At 46.6% G+C, this 27,588-nt stretch overlaps 1 pseudogene; it reads right to left on the reverse strand.

Annotated features, from left to right (window-relative positions):
* Window positions 1-3,275: 3,275 nt before the first annotated feature.
* LOC135533691 (casein kinase I-like) lies at window positions 3,276-27,357 on the reverse strand (annotated as a pseudogene).
* Window positions 27,358-27,588: the final 231 nt, after the last annotated feature.

Here is a 27,588-nt window from a genome sequence, read left to right on the forward strand (position 1 = left end):
GCCCCTTTCCCGTTCTGGACCAATAGGAACGCAGGTTTGCGCTCCTCACACGTGATGCTGACAGATGTTTTTCCGGAAGTGGGATGACTTCATTCCTGATACACAAGTTCATTTGCATCTGTAAAACATTGTTTTTTTCTCAATTTAAAAATCAGATAAAAATACATTGTTCAAACTTTTCATTACATTATTTTGTGATTGATTTAAGTTTAGAACAACACGTATAGGTTTTCTGTGCTAGATAATAGAATACAAGTATTGTGATTGATTTATGTTTAGAACAACACGTATAGGTTTTCTGTGCTAGATAATAGAATACAAGTATCTCTAATTGGATACTGAAAGTGATTTCATCACTCAAGTCTAGACTCAGTCCAGTGAGCAACTATTTCCCACACAGGGTCAGAGTACATCACATGTTTTACTCTGAAGAGCTTTGTCAGCGTTCCTCATGTTTTTAGTCTGAAACAAAGGTAATGATTATTTTGTCACAAGATGACTGTCCTGTATAACCTTGGCTTACCCACTCATCACTTTTACTAGGAGAATGTCAATATCGTAGGTCTGTGTGGGAAGCGACCATATAAAGTTGTTTTTACAATGCAAGTCTGCCTGTCTAGATAATACCAGATATAGTAACAGGTTTTGAGAATGCTTATACATTTTGAAAATAGACAAGATATGAAAGCCTTAACATTTGTTGTATTTTGAAATGGGACGTATGTCTTTTTACTTAACCTTTACTTAACTAGGCAAGTCAGTTAAGAACAAATTCTTATTTACAATGACGGCCTACCCCGGGCCAAACCTAGAAGACGCTGGGCCAATTGTGCGCCGCCCTATGTGACTCCCAATCACGGCCGAATGTGATGCGGCCTGGATTCGAACCAGGGACTGCAGTGACGCCTCTAGCACTGAGATGCAGTGTCTTAGACCACTGCACCACTCGGGAGTATTACTTTAATACCTCTACAGGATCAGTGTCCTTCCACCGGGACAGTTGAGCTCACATGCACTAATGTGACTAGCATGACAGTTGTAAGTAACAACAAACTTTACAGGACATAGACATGTCTTATATGGGCAGAAAGCTTACATTATTGTTAATCTAACTGCACTGTCCAATTTACAGTTGCTATTACAGTGAAATACCATGGTATTGTTTGAGGAGAGTCCACAACAACAAACCCTTTGTCACAGCAACTGGTTTGATACATTCACCTCTGAAGGTAAATAATGTACTTACATTCAGTAATCTGGCTCTGATTTGTCATCCTGAGGGTCCCAGAGATAAAATGTAGCATATTTTGTTTCATAAAATGTAGTAACTGGGTTCTCCAGTTTGATCCCCTGCTGTCTCTGGCTCCACACCCACCCCCGCGGCCATCTATATGTGGGAAAGTTTGTGTATACGCTAATGATCCATCATGTATGACATTCCTGGTAGTGTGTACATTTAAATGTATTTCCATAGCATTTTTGTATGTTCTCTATAGTTATGTACTTGAAAATGTATCAATTGACCAATTCGGCACATAATATTGTCCAGTATTGCTGAAACGTTGCATATACTGCTGCCACCTAGTGTCCAAAATCTAAATTGCACCTAGACTGAAATAAGCATGATGGCCCTTCTTTTGCATTTCCAAGATGAGAAAAAAAAGTGCATGTTTTTTGGTTTGTATTATCTTTTACCTGATCTATTGTGTTATATTCTCCTACATTAATTTAAAATTTCTACAAACTTCAGAGTGTTTCCTTTCAAATGGTATCAAGAATATGCATATCCTTACTTCAGGTCCTGAGCTACAGGCAGTTAGATTTGGGTATGTCATTTTAGGTGTCCAATCCTTTTAAACTGGCACAAACTAAAACTTGCAGGTAACTGATTTGAACAAGCAACATAAAACCCATAAACACATAGGTGTCTGTCCCAAATGCACCCCATTCCTTTATAGTACACTACCTTTGACCAGGGACCATAGTACTCTGCTCAAAAGTAAATGATCCCAGAATTCCATGTTCTTTTTTTCTCCAAAGTGCAATTTTAAAGAAGAAATTAAATATCTGTTTCTCTCAATCCATCCTCAGTACCTGAGACCAGCCACCACATCCATCCTGAGACCAGCCACCACATCCATCCTCAGTACCTGAGACCAGCCACCACATCCATCCTCAGTACCTGAGACCAGCCAGTCAGACACCACATCCATCCTCAGTACCTGAGACCAGCCACCACATCCATCCTCAGTACCTGAGACCAGCCACCACATCCATCCTCAGTACCTGAGACCAGCCACCACATCCATCCTCAGTACCTGAGACCGGCCACCACATCCATCCTCAGTACCTGAGACCAGCCACCACATCCATCCTCAGTACCTGAGACCAGCCACCACATCCATCCTCAGTACCTGAGACCAGCCACCACATCCATCCTCAGTACCTGAGACCAGCCACCACATCCATCCTCAGTACCTGAGACCAGCCACTGTCAGACACCACATCCATCCTCAGTACCTGAGACCAGCCACCACATCCATCCTCAGTACCTGAGACCAGCCAGTCAGACACCACATCTGTTCTCAGTATTTTTGTATTTCTTTCCTGTCCTGACACATTGTTATTCTGTATTTCTTTCCTGTCTGTATGACACTCTGTGTTATTCTGGAGTTCCTGTCTGTATGACACTCTGTGTTATTCTGTATTTCTTTCCTGTCTGTATGACACTCTGTGTTATTCTGGAGTTCCTGTCTGTATGACACACTGTTATTCTGGAGTTCCTGTCTGTATGACACACTGTTATTCTGGAGTTCCTGTCTGTATGACACACTGTTATTCTAGAGTTCCTGTCTGTATGACACACTGTTATTCTAGAGTTCCTGTCTGTATGACACACTGTTATTCTAGAGTTCCTGTCTGTATGACACACTGTTATTCTGGAGTTCCTGTCTGTATGACACACTGTTATTCTGGAGTTCCTGTCTGTATGACACACTGTTATTCTAGAGTTCCTGTCTGTATGACACACTGTTATTCTGGAGTTCCTGTCTGTATGACACACTGTTATTCTGGAGTTCCTGTCTGTATGACACACTGTTATTCTGGAGTTCCTGTCTGTATGACACACTGTTATTCTGGAGTTCCTGTCTGTATGACACACTGTTTTTCTAGAGTTCCTGTCTGTATGACACACTGTTATTCTGGAGTTCCTGTCTGTATGACACACTGTTATTCTGGAGTTCCTGTCTGTATGACACACTGTTATTCTGGAGTTCCTGTCTGTATGACACACTGTTATTCTGGAGTTCCTGTCTGTATGACACACTGTTATTCTGGAGTTCCTGTCTGTATGACACACTGTTATTCTGGAGTGGAGTTCCTTCTAGGCTCTTAATGTTGATCCCACAAATAAAAACGACTTTGTAAATGGAGCACATTGTTGTGTTACAGTTTAGTCTGTCCTCCTCTGTCAATGTTCAGCACGTTAAAATGGAACACAGACAACAGTTTGATCTCTGTCCTTTTAATAGTCTCTTATTTATGATTTCTCAGGTCGTTCCTGGCTCTCTTCATTCATTTATCCATTCATCCACCCATCATGAGCTCATCTTCAGGCCTTGTCCATCCATCCATCCATCCATCCATCCATCCATCCATCCATCCATCCATCCATCCATCCATCCATCCATCCATCCTCATAGAAATATACACATTTATTCCTTACAATCTTCTTCTTCAGGTTTATAATATAAAACGGGTCCAAGCACAGACAGTCATGGTTCTGTCCCATTGTGTCCTGTCCGTCTGTAGCGGCACGTCACCAGTCTGTTGTAGTACTGTAGGAGGGTCAACAGGGGGCGCTCTAACTGAACACATACAGAGTGAGACAGACAGAGAGGAGGGTGTAGAGTACTGGGCTCAGCTCAGTTTCAGTACTGCTTCCTTCCCTCTGTCAGTCTGTCAGTGTGGTTTCCAACAACTCCTCCTTCTTCTCCTTCTCTTCACTAGTGTCTCTGAAGGCCTTTCCTCTTCTTCACTAGTGTCTCTGAAGGCCTTTCCTCTTCTTCACTAGTGTCTCTGAAGGCCTTTCCTCTTCTTCACTAGTGTCTCTGGAGGCCTTTCCTCTTCTTCACTAGTGTCTCTGAAGGCCTTTCCTCTTCTTCACTAGTGTCTCTGGAGGCCTTTCCTCTTCTTCACTAGTGTCTCTGGAGGCCTTTCCTCTTCTTCACTAGTGTCTCTGAAGGCCTTTCCTCTTCTTCACTAGTGTCTCTGAAGGCCTTTCCTCTTCTTCACTAGTGTCTCTGAAGGCCTTTCCTCTTCTTCACTAGTGTCTCTGGAGGCCTTTCCTCTTCTTCACTAGTGTCTCTGGAGGCCTTTCCTCTTCTTCACTAGTGTCTCTGGAGGCCTTTCCTCTTCTTCACTAGTGTCTCTGAAGGCCTTTCCTCTTCTTCACTAGTGTCTCTGGAGGCCTTTCCTCTTCTTCACTAGTGTCTCTGAAGGCCTTTCCTCTTCTTCACTAGTGTCTCTGAAGGCCTTTCCTCTTCCTCCTCGTAAAGAAACAGCAGCACCTGAAACAGAACAAAGGAACAACAATAGGATGAGATTATAACATTGAAAAAACGAAGGGGTAGAGGGCAGGGGGTAGAGGGAAGGGAGGGGTAGAGGGAAGGGAGGGAGGTAGAGGGCAGGGGAAGGGGTAGAGGGCAGGGGGAAGGGGTAGAGGGAAGGGGTAAAGTGAAGGGGTAGAGAGAAAGGGGCATCCATCTCACTTAGTGTCGTCGGCCACCTCCACCTCGGCCGGGGCAGTGATGGGTGCATTGGAGTGGCCCGCCGTCGGGTCGTCTGTATTCAGCTCCCCATTGGTTGAACTCAACACCTGAAGGGGAGCATCATGGGAGTATCATAGACCACCAGACAATGGCGGCTTATTATGGTCCAAAATATCTAAGGTCACTTATTATGAGACTTCTGAATGTTGTATATAGAAATGTAATGAATAGAGCCGACACGATTCCCTATTCTACATGATAGAAATGTAATGAATAGAGCCAACACGATTCCCTATTCTACATGATATAAATGTAATGAATAGAGCCAACACGATTCCCTATTCTACATGATATAAATGTAATGAATAGAGCCAACACGATTCCCTATTCTACATGATAGAAATGTAATGAATAGAGCCAACACGATTCCCTATTCTACATGATAGAAATGTAATGAATAGAGCCAACACGATTCCCTATTCTACATGATATAAATATAATGAATAGAGCCAACACGATTCCCTATTCTACATGATATAAATGTAATGAATAGAGCCGACACGATTCCCTATTCTACATGATAGAAATGTAATGAATAGAGCCAACACGATTCCCTATTCTACATGATATAAATGTAATGAATAGAGCCAACACGATTCCCTATTCTACATGATATAAATGTAATGAATAGAGCCAACACGATTCCCTATTCTACATGATATAAATGTAATGAATAGAGCCAACACGATTCCCTATTCTACATGATATAAATGTAATGAATAGAGCCAACACGATTCCCTATTCTACATGATATAAATGTAATGAATAGAGCCAACACGATTCCCTATTCTACATGATATAAATGTAATGAATAGAGCCAACACGATTCCCTATTCTACATGATATAAATGTAATGAATAGAGCCAACACGATTCCCTATTCTACATGATATAAATGTAATGAATAGAGCCAACACGATTCCCTATTCTACATGATATAAATGTAATGAATAGAGCCGACACGATTCCCTATTCTACATGATATAAATGTAATGAATAGAGCCGACACGATTCCCTATTCTACATGATATAAATGTAATGAATAGAGCCGACACGATTCCCTATTCTACATGATATAAATGTAATGAATAGAGCCGACACGATTCCCTATTCTACATGATATAAATGTAATGAATAGAGCCGACACGATTCCCTATTCTACATGATATAAATGTAATGAATAGAGCCGACACGATTCCCTATTCTACATGATATAAATGTAATGAATAGAGCGACACGATTCCCTATTCTACATGATATAAATGTAATGAATAGAGCCGACACGATTCCCTATTCTACATGATATAAATGTAATGAATAGAGCCGACACGATTCCCTATTCTACATGATATAAATATAATGAATAGAGCCGACACGATTCCCAATTCTACATGATATAAATGTAATGAATAGAGCCGACACGATTCCCTATTCTACATGATAGAAATGTAATGAATAGAGCGACACGATTCCCTATTCTACATGATAGAAATGTAATGAATAAAGCCAACACGATTCCCTATTCTACATGATAGAAATGTAATGAATAGAGCCAACACGATTCCCTATTCTACATGATATAAATGTAATGAATAGAGCCGACACGATTCCATATTCTACATGATATAAATGTAATGAATAGAGCCAACACGATTCCTTATTCTACATGATATAAATGTAATGAATAGAGCCAACACGATTCCCTATTCTACATGATATAAATGTAATGAATAGAGCCAACACAATTCCCTATTCGACATGATATAAATGTAATGAATAGAGCCAACACGATTCCTATTCTACATGATAGAAATGTAATGAATAGAGCCAACACGATTCCCTATTCTACATGATATAAATGTAATGAATAGAGCCAACACGATTCCCTATTCTACATGATATAAATGTAATGAATAGAGCCGACACGATTCCATATTCTACATGATATAAATGTAATGAATAGAGCCAACACGATTCCTTATTCTACATGATATAAATGTAATGAATAGAGCCAACACGATTCCCTATTCTACATGATATAAATGTAATGAATAGAGCCAACACAATTCCTATTCGACATGATATAAATGTAATGAATAGAGCCAACACGATTCCCTATTCTACATGATAGAAATGTAATGAATAGAGCCAACACGATTCCCTATTCTACATGATATAAATGTAATGAATAGAGCCAACACGATTCCCTATTCTACATGATAGAAATGTAATGAATAGAGCCAACACGATTCCCTATTCTACATGATATAAATGTAATGAATAGAGCCAACACGATTCCCTATTCTACATGATATAAATGTAATGAATAGAGCCAACACGATTCCCTATTCTACATGATAGAAATGTAATGAATAGAGCCAACACAATTCCCTATTCTACATGATAGAAATGTAATGAATAGAGCCAACACGATTCCCTATTCTACATGATAGAAATGTAATGAATAGAGCCAACACGATTCCCTATTCTACATGATAGAAATGTAATGAATAGAGCCAACACGATTCCCTATTCTACATGATATAAATGTAATGAATAGAGCCAACACGATTCCCTATTCTACATGATATGAATGTAATGAATAGAGCCAACACGATTCCCTATTCTACATGATATAAATGTAATGAATAGAGCCAACATGATTCCCTATTCTACATGATAGAAATGTAATGAATAGAGCCGACATGATTCCCTATTCTACATGATAGAAATGTAATGAATAGAGCAGACATGAATCCCTATTCTACATGATAGAAATGTAATGAATAGAGCAGACATGATTCCCTATTCTACATGACAGACAATCATATCTTCTACTCAATACATTCAGAAGTCTCACTCTCAGCTCACAAACTCGGTCATAATCATTTGTAATGTTGCCTAATGTTATGAGATGAAAACTGGTTTCCTCAAGATGGTTGTGTGATTCCAGAAACATTTGAAGTTTCCACTGTCCTGTTATAGAAATGATGTGATCAGACTGCATGTTCAGCTGGCTACTTGATCCCTCTTACAGTGACTTAATGCTCCAGCCAACAATGGCCCCTTCTGAGATGGTCCCATATGCCCTATATAGCAAACTACTGTTAACCAGGGCCCATGTGGCTCTGGTCAAAAGTAGTGCACTACATAGGGCATTTGGGGTGCAAACAAATGACACTGAACGCTGCCCACACTAGATGGTATTACATTGATTACATCCATCTATATAAGACTTGCGACCAACCACAAGGTGACCTCAGTTCTAGATGATGAAACATTCTAATAGCACAAGTTTTCCTTAAGTCACTGTCTCTCCCACAGTTAGTCCCTCGCCCCAGTAGCATTATTAGTCCCTCGGCCCAGTAGCATTATTAGTCCCTCGGCCCAGTAGCATTATTAGTCCCTCGGCCCAGTAGCATTATTAGTCCCTCGTCCCAGTAGCATTATTAGACCCTCGCCCCAGTAGCATTATTAGTCCCTCGGCCCAGTAGCATTATTAGACCCTCGCCCCAGTAGCATTATTAGTCCCTCGCCCCAGATGGATATAGTTAGTTCCTCGGCTTCAGTAGGATAGAGTTAGTCCCTCGGCCCAGATGGATAGAGTTAGTCCCTCGGCCCAGTAGCATTATTAGACCCTCGGCCCAGTAGCATTATTAGACCCTCGCTCCAGTAGCTTTATTAGTCCCTCGCCCCAGTAGGATAGAGTTAGTCCCTCGGCCCAGTAGCATTATTAGTCCCTCGCCCCAGATGGATAGAGTTAGTCCCTCGGCCCAGTAGCATTATTAGTCCCTCGGCCCAGTAGCATTATTAGTCCTCGCCCCAGATGGATAGAGTTAGTCCCTCGGCCCAGTAGCATTATTAGTCCCTCGCCCCAGTAGCATTATTAGTCCCTCGGCCCAGTAGCATTATTAGACCCTCGGCCCAGTAGCATTATTAGACCCTCGCTCCAGTAGCATTATTAGTCCTCGCCCCAGTAGGATAGAGTTAGTCCTCGCCCCAGTAGGATAGAGTTAGTCCTCGCCCCAGTAGCATTATTAGTCCCTCGCCCCAGTAGGATAGAGTTCGTCCCTCGCCCCAGTAGGATAGAGTTAGTCCTCGCCCCAGTAGGATAGAGTTAGTCCCTCGCCCCAGTAGGATAGAGTTAGTCCTCGCCCCAGTAGCATTATTAGTCCCTCGCCCCAGTAGCATTATTAGTCCCTCGCCCCAGTAGCATTATTAGTCCCTCGCCCCAGTAGCATTATTAGTCCTCGCCCCAGTAGGATAGGGTTAGACAATCGCCCCAGTAGCATTATTCGTCCCTCGGCCCCAGTAGCATTATTAGTCCCTCGGCCCAGTAGCATTATTAGACCCTCGGCCCAGTAGCATTATTAGACCCTCGCTCCAGTAGCATTATTAGTCCTCGCCCCAGTAGGATAGAGTTAGTCCTCGCCCCAGTAGGATAGAGTTAGTCCCTCGCCCCAGTAGCATTATTAGTCCCTCGCCCCAGTAGGATAGAGTTCGTCCCTCGCCCCAGTAGGATAGTGTTAGTCCCTCGCCCCAGTAGGATAGAGTTAGTCCTCGCCCCAGTAGGATAGAGTTAGTCCCTCGCCCCAGTAGCATTATTAGTCCCTCGCCCCAGTAGCATTATTAGTCCCTCGCCCCAGTAGCATTATTAGTCCTCGCCCCAGTAGCATTATTAGTCCTCGCCCCAGTAGGATAGGGTTAGACAATCGCCACAGTAGCATTATTCGTCCCTCGGCCCCAGTAGGATAGAGTTAGACCCTCGGCCCCAGTAGGATAGGGTTAGACCCTCGGCCCCAGTAGCATTAATAGTCCTCGCCCCAGCAGCATTATTAGTCCCTCGGCCCCAGTAGCATTATTCGTCCCTCGGCCCCAGTAGCATTATTAGTCCTCGCCCCAGCAGCATTATTAGTCCCTCGGCCCAGTAGCATTATTCGTCCTCGGCCCCAGTAGGATAGGGTTAGACCCTCGGCCCCAGTAGCATTATTAGTCCTCGGCCCCAGTAGCATTATTAGTCCCTCGCCCCAGCAGCATTATTAGTCCTCGGCCCAGTAGCATTATTCGTCCCTCGGCCCCAGTAGGATAGAGTTAGACCCTCGGCCCCAGTAGCATTATTAGTCCCTCGGCCCCAGTAGCATTATTAGTCCCTCGGCCCCAGTAGCATTATTAGTCCCTCGGCCCCAGTAGGATAGAGTTAGTCCCTCGGCCCAGTAGCATTATTCGTCCCTCGGCCCCAGTAGGATAGAGTTAGACCCTCGGCCCCAGTAGCATTATTAGTCCCTCACCCCAGTAGCATTATTAGTCCTCGCCCCAGTAGCATTATTAGTCCTCGCCCCAGCAGCATTATTAGTCCCTCGGCCCCAGTAGGATAGAGTTAGTCCCTCGGCCCAGTAGCATTATTCGTCCCTCGGCCCCAGTAGGATAGAGTTAGACCCTCGGCCCCAGTAGCATTATTAGTCCTCGCCCCAGTAGCATTATTAGTCCCTCGCCCCAGTAGCATTATTAGTCCCTCGCCCCAGCAGCATTATTAGTCCTCGCCCCAGCAGCATTATTAGTCCTCGGCCCCAGTAGGATAGAGTTAGTCCCTCGGCCCAGTAGCATTATTAGTCCCTCGGCCCCAGTAGCATTATTAGTACCTCGGCCCCAGTAGCATTATTAGTCCCTCGCCCCAGTAGCATTATTAGTCCCTCGCCCCAGTAGCATTATTAGTCCCTCGCCCCAGTAGCATTATTAGTCCTCGGCCCCAGTAGGATAGAGTTAGACCCTCAGCCCAGTAGCATTATTAGTCCCTCGGCCCCAGTAGCATTATTAGTCCCTCGGCCCCAGTAGGATAGGGCTAGACAATCGCCCCAGTAGCATTATTCGTCCCTCGGCCCCAGTAGGATAGGGTTAGACCCTCGGCCCCAGTAGGATAGGGTTAGACCCTCGGCCCCGGTAGCATTATTAGTCCCTCGGCCCGGTAGGAGACAGCTAGTCCCTCGGCCCGGTAGGAGACAGCTAGTCCCTCGGCCCCGGTAGGAGACAGCTAGTCCCTCGGCCCGGTAGGAGACAGCTAGTCCCTCGGCCCGGTAGGAGACAGCTAGTCCCTCGGCCCGGTAGGAGACAGCTAGTCCCTCGGCCCCGGTAGGAGACAGCTAGTCCCTCGGCCCCGGTAGGAGACAGCTAGTCCCTCGGCCCCGGTAGGAGACAGCTAGTCCCTCGGCCCCGGTAGGAGACAGCTAGTCCTCGGCCCCGGTAGGAGACAGCTAGTCCCTCGGCCCCGGTAGGAGACAGCTAGTCCCTCGGCCCCGGTAGGAGACAGCTAGTCCCTCGGCCCCGGTAGGAGACAGCTAGTCCTCGGCCCCGGTAGGAGACAGCTAGTCCTCGGCCCCGGTAGGAGACAGCTAGTCCCTCGGCCCCGGTAGGAGACAGCTAGTCCCTCGGCCCCGGTAGGAGACAGCTAGTCCCTCGGCCCCGGTAGGAGACAGCTAGTCCCTCGGCCCCGGTAGGAGACAGCTAGTCCCTCGGCCCGGTAGGGAGACAGCTAGTCCTCGGCCCCGGTAGGAGACAGCTAGTCCCTCGGCCCCGGTAGGAGACAGCTAGTCCCTCGGCCCCGGTAGGAGACAGCTAGTCCTCGGCCCCGGTAGGATACAGCTAGTCCCTCGGCCCCGGTAGGATACAGCTAGTCCCTCGGCCCCGGTAGGATACAGCTAGTCCCTCGGCCCGGTAGGATACAGCTAGTCCCTCGGCCCCGGTAGGATACAGCTAGTCCCTCGGCCCCGGTAGGATACAGCTAGTCCCTCGGCCCCGGTAGGATACAGCTAGTCCCTCGGCCCCGGTAGGATACAGCTAGTCCTCGGCCCCGGTAGGATACAGCTAGTCCTCGGCCCCGGTAGGATACAGCTAGTCCCTCGGCCCCGGTAGGATACAGCTAGTCCCTCGGCCCCGGTAGGATACAGCTAGTCCCTCGGCCCCGGTAGGATACAGCTAGTCCCTCGGCCCCGGTAGGATACAGCTAGTCCCTCGGCCCCGGTAGGATACAGCTAGTCCCTCGGCCCCGGTAGGATACAGCTAGTCCTCGGCCCCGGTAGGATACAGCTAGTCCCTCGGCCCCGGTAGGATACAGCTAGTCCCTCGGCCCCGGTAGGATACAGCTAGTCCCTCGGCCCCGGTAGGATACAGCTAGTCCCTCGGCCCCGGTAGGATACAGCTAGTCCCTCGCCCCGGTAGGGATACAGCTAGTCCCTCGGCCCCGGTAGGATACAGCTAGTCCTCGGCCCCGGTAGGGATACAGCTAGTCCCTCGGCCCCGGTAGGATACAGCTAGTCCTCGGCCCCGGTAGGATACAGCTAGTCCCTCGGCCCGGTAGGATACAGCTAGTCCCTCGGCCCCGGTAGGATACAGCTAGTCCCTCGGCCCCGGTAGGATACAGCTAGTCCCTCGGCCCCGGTAGGATACAGCTAGTCCCTCGGCCCGGTAGGATACAGCTAGTCCCTCAGCCCCGGTAGGATACAGCTAGTCCCTCAGCCCCGGTAGGATACAGCTAGTCCCTCAGCCCCGGTAGGATACAGCTAGTCCCTCAGCCCCGGTAGGATACAGCTAGTCCCTCAGCCCCGGTAGGATACAGCTAGTCCCTCAGCCCCGGTAGGATACAGCTAGTCCCTCAGCCCCGGTAGGATACAGCTAGTCCCTCGCCCCCGGTAGGATACAGCTAGTCCTCGCCCCCGGTAGGATACAGTTAGTCCCTCGGCCCCAGCAGGATACAGTTAGTCCCTCGGACCCGGTAGGATATAAGCCTAGTATGAAGTGTGCACATTGTGAGGGAAAAAGTGGGTAAGGAGAATGCGTTGGAGAAAGAAAACGTGAGCAGAGACTAGTGCTGCAGAAAGAGAGCTAGGAGAGGAAAAACAAGGAGAAAGAGAAAGAAAGCAAGAGACAAGAGGCAGAGTGTTGAACATTGCGGGGCGACGCCACAGCCCAGTACCTGGACAGAGCCCCCAGCCTATCAGCTGCTAGATGGGACCCCAGCAGCTCCCTATTGGTCACTGGAGTGGGCTGGGAATCACTTCCTTTGGGTTCTGGCGACTGGCACGACAGCAAAGGAGGAAGTAGAGGGAGGAGATGGTGAAGGAGGAAGTAGAGGGGAGGAGATGGTGAAGGAGGAAGTAGAGGGAGGAGATGGTGAAGGATGAGATGGTGAGGGAGGAAGTAGAGGGAGGAAGTAGAGGGAGGAGATGGTGAGGGAGGAAGTAGAGGAGGAGATGGTGAGGGAGGAAGTAGAGGGAGGAGATGGTGAGGGAGGAGATGGTGGAGGAGGAAAGAAACAGAAAAACAGTGTTTAAAGACGTCTCTCTCCCGGTCAGCAGTTCGGCAGCTACTTAGACACTGCTCTACCGGAGGACAGACAGACCTGAGGGGCGGTGCGGTGATGGGGGAAGAAAAGAGTGCACGTGAGGAGGAGTGCATGACAGAAGACAACTCGTGTGACATGAAGAAACACAAGCGGCTGTAGAAGCCACTGGTGTGAGCTGAGACTGAACAAGCTGCTGCTATGAGACTGGCTTCGGTTGGTGGGTCTGGTGCTGCTGTTATGAGACTGGCTTCGGTTGGTGGTTCTGGTGCTGCTGTTATGAGACTGGATTCGGTTGGTGGGTCTGGTGGCATTGTCAGTGGCAATCTGTGGTTTGATGAGTAAGGCCAGTTATACAGTTAGTTTAACCTGGATACCAGTCTGTTTCTAGTTGCTTTAATAGAGCCTGGATACCTGTCTGTTTTGCTCTCTTGCCAACTCCTTATGGAACTGTTGTGACGAACTGTTTGGCTTGACAATCAGAGTAGGAGTAGGCAAAAGCACCAACAGATCTGGGACCCAGGCTACAGATCTGGGACCCAGGCTACAGATCTGGGACCCAGGCTACAGATCTGGGACCCAGGCTACAGATCTGGGACCAGGCTACAGTTAGTAAGAAGCTGCCAATTTGGAACACATGTTCAGTGTATGTTTGTGTGTGTGATCAGTGTGTGTGTGTGTGTTCAGTGTATGTGTGTGTGTGTGTTCAGTGTGTGTCCTACCTGGTTTTGGTCTGCTGCACTGCCTTGTCTCTGCTGCTGGACTGTAGGAGGGGCTCACTGGGGACTGGACCAATAGGAGTGGGCTGAGGACAGAGGTTAAAGGTCATCATTAACTAAAGGGCCAATAGGAGTGGGCCATATCCTACATCAAGCTGTTCATCAGAGCCATATCCTACATCAAGCTGTTCATCAGAGCCATGTCCTACATCAAGCTGTTCATCAGAGCCATGTCCTACATCAAGCTGTTCATCAGAGCCATGTCCTACATCAAGCTGTTCATCAGAGCCATGTCCCACATCAAGCTGTTCATCAGAGCCATGTCCTACATCAAGCTGTTCATCAGAGCCATGTCCCACATCAAGCTGTTCATCAGAGCCATGTCCCACATCAAGCTGTTCATCAGAGCCATGTCCCACATCAAGCTGTTCATCAGAGCCATGTCCTACATCAAGCTGTTCATCAGAGCCATGTCCTACATCAAGCTGTTCATCAGAGCCATGTCCCACATCAAGCTGTTCATCAGAGCCATGTCCCACATCAAGCTGTTCATCAGAGCCATGTCCCACATCAAGCTGTTCATCAGAGCCATGTCCCACATCAAGCTGTTCATCAGAGCCATGTCCCACATCAAGCTGTTCATCAGAGCCATGACCCACATCAAGCTGTTCATCAGAGCCATGTCCTACATCAAGCTGTTCAGAGCCATGTCCTACATCAAGCTGTTCATCAGAGCCATGTCCTACATCAAGCTGTTCATCAGAGCCATGTCCTACATCAAGCTGTTCATCAGAGCCATGTCCTACATCAAGCTGTTCATCAGAGCCATGTCCTACATCAAGCTGTTCATCAGAGCCATGTCCTACATCAAGCTATTCATCAGAGCAATGTCCTACATCAAGCTGTTCATCAGAGCAATGTCCCAAATGGAACCCTGTAATTTCCTACACATAGTGCACTACTATTGGCTAAAGTTACAAATAGAACTCACTCAACTATATACATCAAATCTATGACATAGGGGTAATACTACAGTAATACGGAGGGTTTAGGGTTAGGACTGAGGGGCTAGGGTTAGAAATGAGGGGCTAGGGTTAGAAATGAGGGGTAATACTAGGGTTAGGACTGAGGGGTAATACTAGGGTTAGCACTGAGGGGTAATACTAGGGTTAGCACTGAGGGGTTAGGGTTAGGACTGAGGGGTAATACTAGGGTTAGGACTGAGGGGTAATACTAGGGTTAGCACTGAGGGGTTAGGGTTAGGACTGAGGGGTAATACTAGGGTTAGGACTGAGGGGTAATACTAGGGTTAGCACTGAGGGGTTAGGGTTAGGACTGAGGGGTAATACTAGGGTTAGGACTGAGGGGTAATACTAGGGTTAGGACTGAGGGGTAATACTAGGGTTAGCACTGAGGGTAATACTAGGGTTAGGACTGAGGGGGGTAATACTAGGGTTAGGACTGAGGGGTTAGGGTTAGGACTGAGGGGTAATACTAGGGTTAGGACTGAGGGGTAATACTAGGGTTAGGACTGAGGGGTAATACTAGGGTTAGGACTGAGGGGTTAGGGTTAGGACTGAGGGGTAATACTAGGGTTAGGACTGAGGGGTAATACTAGGGTTAGCACTGAGGGGTAATACTAGGGTTAGCACTGAGGGGTAATACTAGGGTTAGGACTGAGGGTAATACTAGGGTTAGGACTGAGGGGTAATACTAGGGTTAGGACTGAGGGGTAATACTAGGGTTAGGACTGAGGGGTAATACCAGGGTTAGGACTGAGGGGTAATACTAGGGTTAGGACTGAGGGGTAATACTAGGGTTAGGACTGAGGGTTAGGGTTAGGACTGAGGGGTAATACTAGGGTTAGGACTGAGGGGTAATACTAGGGTTAGGACTGAGGGGTTAGGGTTAGGACTGAGGGGTTAGGGTTAGGACTGAGGGGTTAGGGTTAGGACTGAGGGGTAATACTAGGGTTAGGACTGAGGGGTAATACTAGGGTTAGCACTGAGGGGTAATACTAGGGTTAGGACTGAGGGGTTAGGGTTAGGACTGAGGGGGTAATACTAGGGTTAGGACTGAGGGGTTAGGGTTAGGACTGAGGGGTAATACTAGGGTTAGGACTGAGGGGTAATACTAGGGTTAGCACTGAGGGGTAATACTAGGGTTAGCACTGAGGGGTAATACTAGGGTTAGGACTGAGGGGTAATACTAGGGTTAGGACTGAGGGGTAATACTAGGGTTAGCACTGAGGGGTAATACTAGGGTTAGGACTGAGGGGTAATACTAGGGTTAGGACTGAGGGGTAATACTAGGGTTAGGACTGAGGGTTAGGGTTAGGACTGAGGGGTAATACTAGGGTTAGGACTGAGGGGGTAATACTAGGGTTAGGACTGGGGGGTAATACTAGGGTTAGGACTGAGGGGTAATACTAGGGTTAGGACTGAGGGGGGTAATACTAGGGTTAGGACTGAGGGGTAATACTAGGGTTAGGACTGAGGGGTAATACTAGGGTTAGGACTGATCTGGGGTAATACTAGGGTTAGGACTGAGGGGTAATACTAGGGTTAGGACTGAGGGGTTAGGGTTAGGACTGAGGGGTAATACTAGGGTTAGGACTGAGGGGTAATACTAGGGTTAGCACTGAGGGGTAATACTAGGGTTAGGACTGAGGGGTAATACTAGGGTTAGGACTGAGGGGTAATACTAGGGTTAGGACTGAGGGGTAATACTAGGGTTAGGACTGAGGGGTAATACTAGGGTTAGGACTGAGGGGTAATACTAGGGTTAGCACTGAGGGTAATACTAGGGTTAGGACTGAGGGGGTAATACTAGGGTTAGGACTGAGGGGGTAATACTAGGGTTAGGACTGAGGGGTAATACTAGGGTTAGGACTGAGGGGTAATACTAGGGTTAGGACTGAGGGGTAATACTAGGGTTAGGACTGAGGGGGGTAATACTAGGGTTAGGACTGAGGGGTAATACTAGGGTTAGGACTGAGGGGTAATACTAGGGTTAGGACTGAGGGGTAATACTAGGGTTAGGACTGAGGGGTAATACTAGGGTTAGGACTGAGGGGTTAGGGTTAGGACTGAGGGGTAATACTAGGGTTAGGACTGAGGGGTAATACTAGGGTTAGGACTGAGGGGTAATACTAGGGTTAGGACTGAGGGGTAATACTAGGGTTAGGACTGAGGGGTAATACTAGGGTTAGGACTGAGGGTTAGGGTTAGGACTGAGGGGTAATACTAGGGTTAGGACTGAGGGGTAATACTAGGGTTAGCACTGAGGGGTAATACTAGGGTTAGCACTGAGGGGGTAATACTAGGGTTAGGACTGAGGGGTAATACTAGGGTTAGGACTGAGGGGTACTAGGGTTAGGACTGAGGGGTATGAGGGGTTAGGGTTAGGACTGAGGGGTAATACTAGGGTTAGGACTGAGGGGTACTAGGGTTAGGACTGAGGGGTTAGGGTTAGGACTGAGGGGTAATACTAGGGTTAGGACTGAGGGGTAATACTAGGGTTAGGACTGAGGGGTTAGGGTTAGGACTGAGGGTTAGGGTTAGGACTGAGGGGTAATACTAGGGTTAGGACTGAGGGGTAATACTAGGGTTAGCACTGAGGGGTAATACTAGGGTTAGCACTGAGGGGGTAATACTAGGGTTAGGACTGAGTGGTAATACTAGGGTTAGGACTGAGGGGTAATACTAGGGTTAGCACTGAGGGGTAATACTAGGGTTAGGACTGAGGGGTAATACTAGGGTTAGGACTGAGGGGTAATACTAGGGTTAGGACTGAGGGGTTAGGGTTAGGACTGAGGGGTAATACTAGGGTTAGGACTGAGGGGTAATACTAGGGTTAGGACTGAGGGGTAATACTAGGGTTAGGACTGAGGGGTAATACTAGGGTTAGCACTGAGGGGTAATACTAGGGTTAGGACTGAGGGGTAATACTAGGGTTAGGACTGAGGGGTAATACTAGGGTTAGGACTGAGGGGTAATACTAGGGTTAGGACTGAGGGGTTAGGGTAAGGACTGAGGGGTAATACTAGGGTTAGGACTGAGGGGTAATACTAGGGTTAGGACTGAGGGGTAATACTAGGGTTAGGACTGAGGGGTAATACTAGGGTTAGGACTGAGGGGTAATACTAGGGTTAGGACTGAGGGTAATACTAGGGTTAGGACTGAGGGGTAATACTAGGGTTAGGACTGAGGGGTAATACTAGGGTTAGGACTGAGGGGTAATACTAGGGTTAGGACTGAGGGGTTAGGGTTAGGACTGAGGGGTTAGGGTTAGGACTGAGGGGTTAGGGTAAGGACTGAGGGGTAATACTAGGGTTAGGACTGAGGGGTAATACTAGGGTTAGGACTGAGGGGTAATACTAGGGTTAGGACTGAGGGGTAATACTAGGGTTAGGACTGAGGGGTAATACTAGGGTTAGGACTGAGGGGTAATACTAGGGTTAGGACTGAGGGGTTAGGGTTAGGACTGAGGGGTTAGGGTAAGGACTGAGGGGGTAATACTAGGGTTAGGACTGAGGGGTAATACTAGGGTTAGGACTGAGGGGTAATACTAGGGTTAGCACTGAGGGGTAATACTAGGGTTAGGACTGAGGGGTAATACTAGGGTTAGGACTGAGGGGTAATACTAGGGTTAGGACTGAGGGGTAATACTAGGGTTAGGACTGAGGGTAATACTAGGGTTAGCACTGAGGGGTAATACCAGGGTTAGGACTGAGGGGTTAGGGTTAGGACTGAGGGGTAATACTAGGGTTAGGACTGAGGGGTAATACTAGGGTTAGGACTGCGGGGTAATACTAGGGTTAGGACTGAGGGGTAATACTAGGGGTTAGGACTGAGGGGTAATACTAGGGTTAGGACTGAGGGGTAATACCAGGGTTAGGACTGAGGGGTAATACAGGGTTAGGACAGGGTTAGGACTGAGGGGTTAGGGTTAGGACTGAGGGGTAATACTAGGGTTAGGACTGAGGGGTAATACTAGGGTTAGGACTGAGGGGTAATACTAGGGTTAGGACTGAGGGGTAATACTAGGGTTAGGACTGAGGGTAATACTAGGGTTAGGACTGAGGGTAATACTAGGGTTAGGACTGAGGGGTAATACTAGGGTTAGCACTGAGGGGTAATACTAGGGTTAGCACTGAGGGGTAATACTAGGGCACTAGGCACTAGGGTTAGGGGTAATACTAGGGTAAGGACTGAGGGGTAATACTAGGGTTAGGACTGAGGGGTAATACTAGGGTTAGGACTGAGGGGTAATACTAGGGTTAGGACTGAGGGGTTATACTAGGGTTAGGACTGAGGGTAATACCAGGGTTAGGACTGAGGGGTAATACTAGGGTTAGGACTGAGGGGTAATACTAGGGTTAGCACTGAGGGGGTAATACTAGGGTTAGGACTGAGGGGGTTAGGGTTAGGACTGAGGGGTAATACTAGGGTTAGGACTGAGGGGTTAGGGTTAGGACTGAGGGGTAATACTAGGGTTAGGACTGAGGGGTAATACTAGGGTTAGGACTGAGGGGGTAATACTAGGGTTAGGACTGAGGGGTAATACTAGGGTTAGGACTGAGGGGGTTAGGGTTAGGACTGAGGGGTAATACTAGGGTTAGGACTGAGGGTAATACTAGGGTTAGCACTGAGGGGTAATACTAGGGTTAGCACTGAGGGGTAATACTAGGGTTAGGACTGAGGGGTAATACTAGGGTTAGCACTGAGGGGTAATACTAGGGTTAGGACTGAGGGGTAATACTAGGGTTAGGACTGAGGGGTTAGGGTTAGGACTGAGGGGTAATACTAGGGTTAGGACTGAGGGGTAATACTAGGGTTAGGACTGAGGGGTAATACTAGGGTTAGGACTGAGGGGTAATACTAGGGTTAGGACTGAGGGGGGTAATACTAGGGTTAGGACTGAGGGGTAATACTAGGGTTAGGACTGAGGGGGTAATACTAGGGTTAGGACTGAGGGGTAATACTAGGGTTAGGACTGAGGGTTAGGGTTAGGACTGAGGGGTAATACTAGGGTTAGGACTGAGGGGTAATACTAGGGTTAGCACTGAGGGGTAATACTAGGGTTAGCACTGAGGGGTAATACTAGGGTTAGGACTGAGGGGTAATACTAGGGTTAGCACTGAGGGGTAATACTAGGGTTAGGACTGAGGGGTAATACTAGGGTTAGGACTGAGGGGTAATACTAGGGTTAGGACTGAGGGGTTAGGGTTAGGACTGAGGGGTAATACTAGGGTTAGGACTGAGGGTAATACTAGGGTTAGCACTGAGGGGTAATACTAGGGTTAGCACTGAGGGGTAATACTAGGGTTAGCACTGAGGGGTAATACTAGGGTTAGCACTGAGGGGTAATACTAGGGTTAGGACTGAGGGGTAATACTAGGGTTAGGACTGAGGGGTAATACTAGGGTTAGCACTGAGGGGTAATACTAGGGTTAGGACTGAGGGGTAATACTAGGGTTAGGACTGAGGGTAATACTAGGGTTAGGACTGAGGGGTTAGGGTTAGGACTGAGGGGTTAGGGTTAGGACTGAGGGGTTAGGGTTAGGACTGAGGGGTTAGGGTTAGGACTGAGGGGTTAGGGTTAGGACTGAGGGGTAATACTAGGGTTAGGACTGAGGGGTAATACTAGGGTTAGGACTGAGGGGTAATACTAGGGTTAGCACTGAGGGGGGTAATACTAGGGTTAGGACTGAGGGGTTAGGGTTAGGACTGAGGGGTAATACCAGGGACTGACCAGTGGCTTGCCGACCCAGTCGTACTCGTAATCAAAGACGTAGCCGTTGCTATCGAAGAGGTCGGTGAAGAGTTTGCGTAAGTAGTCGTAGTCCGGCTTCTCAAAGAAATCCAGGCGCCGCACATAACGCAGGTAGGTGGCCATCTCTTCTACAGGGAGACACACACGTTACATTCAGGTAGGATCACACCTGTTCTATTCATTCAGAAAGAAAACACCTCGTTGTCATGGTGATGATACCACAATGGTGATGATACCACACCTGTTCTATTCATTCAGAAGAAAACACCTCGTTGTCATGGTGATGATACCACAACGTCTAGAGGCAAAGGGGGTCCGATCCCGTACTAGATGGGTGTACCTGGACCTGGGAAGCTCTCACATAGCACCTCAACGGTGCAGGCTGGTGGTGTAGCGGTGTGGGCAATGTTTTCCTGGGACGCGTTGGGTCCCTTGATACCAACTGAACAACGTCTAGAGGCAAAGGGGGGTCCGATCCCCTACTAGATGAGTGTACCTGGACCTGGAAGCTCTCACATAGCACCTCAACGGTGCAGGCTGGTGGTGTAACGGTGTGGGCAATGTTTTCCTGGGACGCGTTAGGTCCCTTGATACCAACTGAACAACGTCTAGAGGCAAAGGGGGTCCGATCCCGTACTAGATGGGTGTACCTAATAATACTGTTCAGTAACTGTTGTAATTCAGGAAGACAGATACACAGACCTGGAAGCTCTCACATAGCACCTCGATGGGCGTGGCTCTCTTGGTGTCACCTATCTTCTGATAGCGCTCCTTCAGAGTGTCTGCCTGGGGCGGAGAGAGAGAGACAGAGAGAGAGACAGAGAGAGAGACAGAGAGAGAGAGACAGAGAGAGAGACAGAGAGAGAGAGACAGAGACAGAGAGAGACAGAAAGAGAGACAGAGAGAGAGACAGAGAAAGAGACAGAGAGAGAGACAGAGAGAGAGAGACAGAGAGAGAGACAGAGAGAGAGACAGAGAGAGAGAGAGAGAGAGAGACAGAGAGAGAGAGAGACAGAGAGAGACAGAGAGAGAGACAGAGAGAGAGACAGAGAGAGAGAGAGAGAGAGACAGAGAGAGACAGAAAGAGAGACAGAGAGAAACAGACAGACTTCATTGCCTGTCGGGGAATGTTTAATTCTGGAATGAAATACCAGAAGTGTTAAAGGATAAACGGACCAATCAGGGAATTGTGATGGCTAACTTTGATATAGGTTTCACACAACAGACAACTTTCTCTCTGAACAATGTCATGTGAAACACGATGGTCAGCGTGTTCAGTTAGTGATGTGCATAGAGACATGTGACTGACGGTTGTGTGTCTGTCTGAACTGATAAGACAGCAAGGACAGACTAGCTGGACCTTTAATCAACAGTAACTCGCTGGACCACCTTTAATCAACAGTAACTAGCTGGACCTTTGATCAACTGAACAACAGTAACTAGCTGGACCACCTTTAATTAACAGTAACTAGCTGGACCACCTTTAAATCAACAGTAACTAGCTGGACCACCTTTAAATCAACAGTAGCGAGCTGGACCACCTTTAAATCAACAGTGCGAGCTGGACCACCTTTAATCAACAGTAACCTGCTGGACCACCTTTAATCAACAGTAACTCAAGCTGGACCACCTTTAATCAACAGTAACCTGCTGGACCACCTTTAATCAACAGTAACTAGCTGGACCTTTAATCAACTAATAACATATGGGAATTGTTTAGTGTAGTGTGTGTGACATTACATTAGTTCCTAACCTTAAGGTGTGTTTGTTCCTACCTTCAGGCCTTGCCAGGGCAGACTGCCTCGCAGGAAGTACATGAACATGTGACCTAGAGCTTCCAGGTCATCTCTCCTGCTTTGTTCTGCAGAGAGACAGGAAACAAAACACAGTTTCAGAGACACACACACACAAGCCCATTTCAAACACAGGAACAAATGAGTTCCAACTAAGAGAAAATCACAGAATTGTTTTATTTTTCTATACATTTCACCTTTATTTAACCAGGTAGGCCAGTTGAGAACACCTTTATTTAACCAGGTAGGCCAGTTGAGAACACCTTTATTTAACCAGGTAGTTATATAACCCTAACCCTTTATTTAACCAGGTAGTTATATATATAACCCTAACCCTTTATTTAACCAGGTAGGCCAGTTGAGAACACCTTTATTTAACCAGGTAGGCCAGTTGAGAACACCTTTATTTAACCAGGTAGGCCAGTTGAGAACACCTTTATTTAACCAGGTAGGCCAGTTGAGAACACCTTTATTTAACCAGGTAGGCCAGTTGAGAACACCTTTATTTAACCAGGTAGGCCAGTTGAGAACAAGTTCTCATTTACAACTGCGACCTGGCCAAGTTAAAGCAAAGCAGTGCGACACAACAGAGTTACACATGGAGTAAACACGCGTGCAGTCAACAACACAATAGAAGAAAAAGAAAGTCTATCTACAGTGTGTGCAAAAGGCATGAGGTGGTAAGGCAATAGACCATAGTAGCGAAGTAATTACAATTTAGCATATTAACACTGGAGTGATAGATGAGCAGATGATGATGTGCAAGTAGAGATACTGCTGTGCAAAAGAGCAGAAAAGTAAATGAAAACAATATGGCGATGAGGTAGATAGATTAGATGGACTATGTACAGCTGCAGCGATTAGTTCGCTGCGGATGCTGACCAATCCCAACTGTTGAAGCAGATGGACTAAACCAGAAAACAGCTCCATAACTATCCACCCTGATTCAAAAGACTGGTGTAGAAAAACACATGACAGCTGTTATCTCAGGGTTCCCCCTGGACTAGCAGCACTTTGGTTCGACTTCCTGTCACCTCCAAAAGTAACATGACAGACTAATGCGGGATTGGATTGGATTTCAACGAGGACATCCACTGATTTAAACAAGACAAATTAATTCAGGCTTAAAGGGACACCTTCATATCCTCTCCAGCACCGCCCCAACATCAACATGTGAAAATGGAGCATTTCTATTTTTTGGAGTGAAATATATTTGAGGAAGAAGGTAAGTGTTTCCAATGACATCGTCTACCAATCAGAAGGCAATGCCTCCTCATAATTGGTTTAAAAAAAAATCACGATGCACACTAATGATGTCATCGGAAACACTCCTCTTCCTCCATCTTTGTCATGTGTCTTTTGGGTCTTTCTGGTCAACTATATTTTATCAATGGGATCACCTGGATCATACAGAGTACATCAAATCAGGCTGTTTACCTCTGCTCAGGTGAGTATTGATGCTCATGTAGGGTGTAAAGTGGCTGTTCCACTGGATGTCAGAAGGTGAATTCACCAATTTGTAAGTCGCTCTGGATAAGAGCGTCTGCTAAATGACTTAAATGTAAATGTAAATGTGTGGTGCATGTCAGGCTGTTTAACTTTGCCCAGGTGAGTATTGATGCTCATGTAATGTGTGGTGCATGTCAAGCTGTTTACCTCTGCCCAGGTGAGTATTGATGCTCATGTAATGTGTGGTGCATGTCAGGCTGTTTACCTCTGCCCAGGTGAGTATTGATGCTCATGTAATGTGTGGTGCATGTCAGGCTGTTTACCTTTGCCCAGGTGAGTATTGATGCTCATGTAATGTGTGGTGCATGTCAGGCTGTTTACCTCTGCCCAGGTGAGTATTGATGCTCATGTAGGGTGTGGTGCATGTCAGGCTGTTTACCTCTGCCCAGGTGAGTATTGATGCTCATGTAGGGTGTGGTGCCCGTCAGGCTGTTTACCTCTGCCCAGGTGAGTATTGATGCTCATGTAGGGTGTGGTGCATGTCAGGCTGTTTACCTTTGCCCAGGTGAGTATTGATGCTCATGTAAGGTGCGGTGCCCGTCAGGCTGTTTACCTCTGCCCAGGTGAGTATTGATGCTCATGTAATGTGTGGTGCATGTCAAGCTGTTTACCTCTGCCCAGGTGAGTATTGATGCTCATGTAATGTGTGGTGCATGTCAGGCTGTTTACCTCTGCCCAGGTGAGTATTGATGCTCATGTAATGTGTGGTGCATGTCAAGCTGTTTACCTCTGCCCAGGTGAGTATTGATGCTCATGTAGGGTGTGGTGCATGTCAGGCTGTTTACCTCTGCCCAGGTGAGTATTGATGCTCATGTAATGTGTGGTGCATGTCAGGCTGTTTACCTCTGCTCAGGTGAGTATTGATGCTCATGTAATGTGTGGTGCATGTCAGGCTGTTTACCTCTGCTCAGGTGAGTATTGATGCTCATGTAATGTGTGGTGCATGTCAGGCTGTTTACCTCTGCCCAGGTGAGTATTGATGCTCATGTAATGTGTGGTGCATGTCAGGCTGTTTACCTCTGCTCAGGTGAGTATTGATGCTCATGTAATGTGTGGTGCCCGTCAGGCTGTTTACCTCTGCCCAGGTGAGTATTGATGCTCATGTAATGTGTGGTGCCCGTCAGGCTGTTTACCTTTGCCCAGGTGAGTATTGATGCTCATGTAATGTGTGGTGCCCGTCAGGCTGTTTACCTTTGCCCAGGTGTGTATTGATGCTCATGTAATGTGTGGTGCCCGTCAGGCTGTTTACCTCTGCCCAGGTGAGTATTGATGCTCATGTAATGTGTGGTGCCCGTCAGGCTGTTTACCTTTGCCCAGGTGTGTATTGATGCTCATGTAATGTGTGGTGCCCGTCAGGCTGTTTACCTTTGCCCAGGTGAGTATTGATGCTCATGTAATGTGTGGTGCCCGTCAGGCTGTTTACCTTTGCCCAGGTGAGTATTGATGCTCATGTAATGTGTGGTGCCCGTCAGGCTGTTTACCTCTGCCCAGGTGAGTATTGATGCTCATGTAACGTGCGGTGCCAGTCAGGCTCTTGTGCTCCCTGTAAGGGATGTGTTTCTTGGTCTCAGGATCAATGTACTCTTTGGCCAGGCCGAAGTCTATGATGTGGATTGTGTGCTGCCGCTTGCTGCCGGGTCGGCCAACCAGGAAGTTCTCTGGCTTCACGTCCCGGTAGATCAGACTCCTGTGTGTGGACGAACTCCATCCGCGTGATCTGGGAGAGGGGGAGGAAAGAGGTCCTCTTTGCAACATGAAATCATTATCAGTTAGCATGTGGAACATTCAGGCCCTAAACTCATTAACCTTTGGACTGAAGAGTTCAGCACTGAAGTTCAACAAACATCTGAAAGATGTTGATGTCATCATTCTGCAGGAGACATGGTGTAAGGCTGACGTTGTCACTCACTGTCCCACAGTACAGACATCAATCTATCAGTACAAAACATAAACTATATATTCAGGCAAACAGCAAAAAAGCACGACTGAAATTGATTTTTTAAAAAAGAAGACCACAAATGACAACTGGTTTGATGCAGATTGTAAAATTATAAGGAATAAACTTAGAACACTATCCAACCAAATAATGGTGAATTACGGCTTCATTACTGTGAGACTTTAAAACTCTGGAAACGTACACTCAGAACCAAAAAAGCACATTACAACAGCAAGCAGCTGACACTAATTGAGAGTCCATAAACACACACAACTTCTGGCAAAATTGGAAAAAATGAAACAAATCTAAACAATAGGAATTAGCGATACAAAATGGTGACATATGGACAACCCATTTTAAAACGCTCTACAACACCGCTCAAATTGACACAAATGCAGAACAACGTCAAACTCATGAGAAGTTGAATGGATTAGAAAAAGCTATAAAGGACAAACAAAATGCATTGGACTCCACAATTACTGACCAGGAGCTCAATAAGAAACTAAACTATTACTGACCAGGAGCTCTATAACAAACTAAACTATTACTGACCAGGAGCTCTATAACAAACTAAACTATTACTGACCAGGAGCTCTATAACAAACTAAACTATTACTGACCAGGAGCTCTATAAGAAACTAAACTATTACTGACCAGGAGCTCTATAAGAAACTAAACTATTACTGACCAGGAGCTCTATAAGAAACTAAACTATTACTGACCAGGAGCTCTATAAGAAACTAAACTATTACTGACCAGGAGCTCTATAACAAACTAAACTATTACTGACCAGGAGCTCTATAACAAACTAAACTATTACTGACCAGGAGCTCTATAAGAAACTAAACTATTACTGACCAGGAGCTCTATAAGAAACTAAACTATTACTGACCAGGAGCTCTATAACAAACTCAACTATTCCTGACCAGGAGCTCTATAAGAAACTAAACTATTACTGACCAGGAGCTCTATAACAAACTAAACTATTACTGACCAGGAGCTCTATTAGAAACTAAACTATTACTGACCAGGAGCTCTATAAGAAACTAAACTATTACTGACCAGGAGCTCTATAAGAAACTAAACTATTACTGACCAGGAGCTCTATAAGAAACTAAACTATTACTGACCAGGAGCTCTATAAGAAACTAAACTATTACTGACCAGGAGCTCTATTAGAAACTAAACTATTACTGACCAGGAGCTCTATAAGAAACTAAACTATTACTGACCAGGAGCTCTATAAGAAACTAAACTATTACTGACCAGGAGCTCTAAAACAAACTAAACTATTACTGACCAGGAGCTCTATAAGAAACTAAACTATTACTGACCAGGAGCTCTATAAGAAACTAAACTATTACTGACCAGGAGCTCTATAAGAAACTAAACTATTACTGACCAGGAGCTCTATAAGAAACTAAACTATTACTGACCAGGAGCTCTATAAGAAACTTCATGCCCTCAAATTTAAAAGCATGCGGACCTGATGGCAACCTTGACAAAGTACAGGCTCAGTGAGCACAGCCTTGCCATTGAGAAGGGTCGACACAGGAAAATCTGGCTCCCTGTAGAGGAAAGGCTGTGCAACCACTGCACAACAGCAGAACCTGAGACAGAGCTGCATTTCCTGACAAAATGTCAAAAATATAAAACAATGAGAGTGAGAGAGATAATGAAAGACACCGATT

Source organism: Oncorhynchus masou, unplaced genomic scaffold (genome assembly GCF_036934945.1).
Source record: "Oncorhynchus masou masou isolate Uvic2021 unplaced genomic scaffold, UVic_Omas_1.1 unplaced_scaffold_2589, whole genome shotgun sequence".
NCBI lineage: Eukaryota > Metazoa > Chordata > Actinopteri > Salmoniformes > Salmonidae > Oncorhynchus > Oncorhynchus masou.